We start from the raw sequence: 3,752 nt of genomic DNA on the forward strand, positions 1-3,752 counted from the left end.
ACCCCGTGGCTCCTTCCAGGGAACGTCCCGCCGCCGCTGGAAACCGCCCGCTGGAAACCGCCTCTGGAAACCGCCCGCTGGCGGAGCAGGGGCGCCTGCGCCTTGCGAATAACCGCATAGGATCCGGGTCCCTGTCGCGCGGACCCCTAGCCAACCGCCAACGGCGGTGTCCGTTGCCTGAGCCGCAGCCGCCTCAGTCGCCGCAGCCGCCGCAGCCGCCACAGCCGCCGCAGAGGAGGCTCTAGGGAGGAGGGGCGGGGGGGGGGGGGAGGTACTGCGAAATCCAGGGGCAAAAAGGCGGTGTCCACGCTGAATCCCCGCTGCACTGCGGGAGATGCGAGTCAGCCTTTCGGATGCCGGGCGAGCGCAGCCCACTAGGACCTGCCAACGGAGGCGCTAGTTCGCGGGCCGGCTCTGAGCTCCTTCTTCCTCCTCCCCCGGCTGTGGGTGGCAAGGCCTCTCGGGAAATGTAGTTCTTTAGGGGACGAGGTGCAGGGAACTTACCTTTCCAGAGTCCCCAAGTTGCGGGACAGCACCCGCCTGCCCCCTCCAGGAAGAGGCCCAGAGTTCCCAACCCTTCACTCCTTGCTCTGGGCCACCAGCCCATTTTCCTCTAGTGCAATGTGAACCACAAGAACATCTCAGTAAGAAAAAGTCAAGGCTTGGGGCGCCTGGGTGGCTCAGTGGATTAAGCCGCTGCCTTCGGCTCAGGTCATGATCTCAGGGTCCTGGGATTGAGTCCCGCATCGGGCTCTCTGCTCAGCAGGGAGCTTGCTTCCCTCTCTCTCTCTCTCTCTGGCTGCCTCTCTGTCTACTTGTGATTTCTCTCTGTCAAAATAAATAAATCTTAAAAAAAAAAAAAAAAAAAGAAAGAAAAGAAAAAGTCAAGGCTTTTAAAATGCAAACTATTGAGGCGCCTGGGTGGCTCGGTGGGTTAAGCCGCTGCTCAGGTCATGATCTCAGGGTCCTGGGATCGAGTCCCGCATTGGGCTCTCTGCTCAGCAGGGAGCCCGCTTCCCTCTCTCTTTCTCTCTGCCTGCCTCTCCATCTACTTGTGATTTCTGTCAAATAAATAAATAAAATCTTTAAAATGCAAACTGTTTTTCCTTTTGACTTCTAGGATTCACACAAAGGAGGGAGTCCGAGTCCCTTTGACCAAACTAAAATCAGAGCTCCAGCTTCACATGAATATCAGTGGCTTTGGCAGCAGGAAGAGCATCCCTAGACTGTGCGTGAGGAGTCCAGACGGTACACTTGGTTCCTGGGATCCAGCTTCACTGGGGTATGAGGTAGACTTGCCTAGAGGGCTCCTCAGGCTCTTGTCTCTTGCTTTGTAGGAAGTGCACCCACCTTCCCTGTGGTGTGCAAGGTCCCACAGCAATCCAGTAGCAGAACCAGAAATAGAACCTGAGGGACCTGACTCTCAGGCTGGTATGCTTTTGCAGATTAGGTGCCTGAAACCTGGAACAAAACTTTGAAAAGGAAAATGGCCTGGAGATTTCTTACAAGAGATCTTTAGGATTGTTTACTGGCCTCTCGATCCTCTGACACTCCAAATGTGGACGATTGAGCGAGTACTTAAGCTGGCTCCTTAAAATCATGGGCTTTCCGTCCACTTGGAGCACAATTTTTCTCATTCAAGGGAACCTGTACCTTGGGGAGAAACCCAAGAGATGTGACATAACTTTGTATTCTCATAATTAGCATAATAGTTGACCTCCAGAAGCACTTGCTAAAAGTTTATTACAGAAAATGGAATAAGAGCTAGTTCCATCTACACTATTTGGACAACTCTAAAAATAGAAAGCCTCTAACAACTAGAAGAAATGTGTTTGCACGCCTGGGTGATAGAAATGTCCATATCCGAATCCAAGGAACATGGGATTGTGACTATTTCTTAGAAAAAGGAAATCATCTTCAATGATCTGGGTGGTCCCTAAATCTGACGACTGTCTTCTATTTAGAAGAGACAGAAGAGGAGAAGACACAGAGAAGGCCATGTAAAAATGGAGGCAGATATTGGAGTCATGTAGCCATAAGCCAAGTGATCCCTGGAGCCACCAGAAGATAGAAGAAACAAGGATGGATTCTGTCAGGGGGTTGTCCAGAGGGAGCACCAACACCTTGATTTTAGACTTCTGAACTTAAGAAATCAGAAAATAAATGTCTGTTATTTTAAGCCACCTTGTTTGTGGTACTTTGTTGTAGCAGCCCTGGAAAATGAATACCACCAGATGCTGGAGACAACCCAGTGTGACTGTCTAGCAAGATCAGAATGACCAATATTGATTATAAGACCCTGAATAAATAAACATTCAAGAATCCATAATGAAACTCAAAAGAATGCTTTGTGATGTCCTAGGTGGGTGTTTCCAGTAGAAAACATAGCGTGTACTTTTGACTATTTGGGGCAGAGTTGGTTTTTTGTTTGTTTGCTTTTGTTTTTGTTTTTAGCTTATTTATTTGAAAGAGAGAGTGAGAGAAGGGGGAGGGGTGGGTAGAGGGAGAGGGAGAGGGGCAGAGGGAGAAGAAGAAGCAGTCTCCCTGCTGAGCAGGGAGCCCCATCTTGTCTCTAGGCTGATTATCATCCAAGGACCCTGGGATCAGGACTTGAGCTGAAGGCAAGTGCTTAATGGACTAGGTCACCCAGGCCCCCCTGGGTGGGCATTTTTTTAAAAAGAAGAGAATGTGAGAGCCACAGATGGCTAAGACCCTTTCTCAGTAACAAATGGAGAACCTGATCTGAACTGGGTATGTGTTTCACGATTCTAACCAGGGAAGAGTGCAGGGCCTTAGAGCTTTATAATTCCCCCCCATACGTCACATACCAGAAAGGATCATGTGTTCCTGATGACAGAAAATTGAATTCACGTCTTCAGGAAGACAGAGCCCAAGAAACCAGGACTGAGTGAGGGAAATGAGAGACCAAAAGGTCCAAAGAATGAGAGAAACACTTAACGATTCTTGATGTTGTCTGCAGGAGAATTTTAGATTTTTGTTTTGTTTTGTTTTTGTATCCAATTTACATATATTCAAACCAACACATATTTACTGAACAAGTCATACCATTAAACTGTGATGACCATAGTTTTCTAATTCCCATTCTTTTCTATTTCACAGAAAATTGTTGTTTCAAGGGCCATGTGAAAACTGCAACTCCTGCCGTTATTGATGTTAAATACTTATCAAACAATTCTACCATTCCTCATTGTTGGGCTTATACCCAGCACAGGGCCAGGGTCAGCAGTCAATCACTATTTGTGGAATAAACAAAATCATTCATTTCTTCGTTAATATCTCCATGAGCATTATTAAGGAATGTTGTTTAGTACAATGTTTTCAATTTAACTAATGTGTTTTGAATCCAAATGTTAAAATTCTACCCTTCTTCCCTCAGAAATCTTTCTAAAATATAAAGAGATCTCCCTGTCTTCTTAAAGAGCTTATTCACTGTTTATGAAATCACAATCTGCCCCACCCATCCACTGTGATTCCCTTCAACTCCTCTTACAGGGGTGTTGCTACCAGACACAAAGGAGAAATGCCTGGTAGATCTTCCCCATCTAATTTTAACCATTTCTTGACCCCAAATTCAGTCTCTGCTACCAGAGATCATTTGTTTACCTTTTGAACATCCATATTGGAATGTTTCTATATGTTTAGAACTTCCAGTTCTTAGTTTCCAGATAATGTAAAGGTTAAGGTATTTTACTTTCTAGTTGTCTCTCATCAGAGTTGTTCAGTTTGGAAGG

The 3,752-nt window shown here is 46.5% G+C and overlaps 1 long non-coding RNA gene across 2 annotated transcripts; it reads left to right on the forward strand.

The window, feature by feature from the left end:
• The first annotated feature begins 257 nt into the window (after positions 1 to 257).
• LOC131809663 (uncharacterized) lies at positions 258 to 3,259 on the forward strand. Of its 2 annotated transcripts, none has more exons than XR_009345248.1 (4): positions 258 to 443; positions 1,121 to 1,289; positions 1,965 to 2,362; positions 3,121 to 3,258. It is a non-coding gene; the product is annotated as an uncharacterized LOC131809663 (long non-coding RNA). The 2 variants fall into 2 exon arrangements; XR_009345249.1 differs by lacking the exon at positions 258 to 443 and adding an exon at positions 450 to 644 and having other exon boundaries at positions 3,121 to 3,259.
• Positions 3,260 to 3,752: the final 493 nt, after the last annotated feature.

The sequence above is a fragment of the Mustela lutreola genome, chromosome 10 (assembly GCF_030435805.1).
Source record: "Mustela lutreola isolate mMusLut2 chromosome 10, mMusLut2.pri, whole genome shotgun sequence".
In the NCBI taxonomy this organism is placed as follows: Eukaryota; Metazoa; Chordata; class Mammalia; order Carnivora; family Mustelidae; genus Mustela; species Mustela lutreola.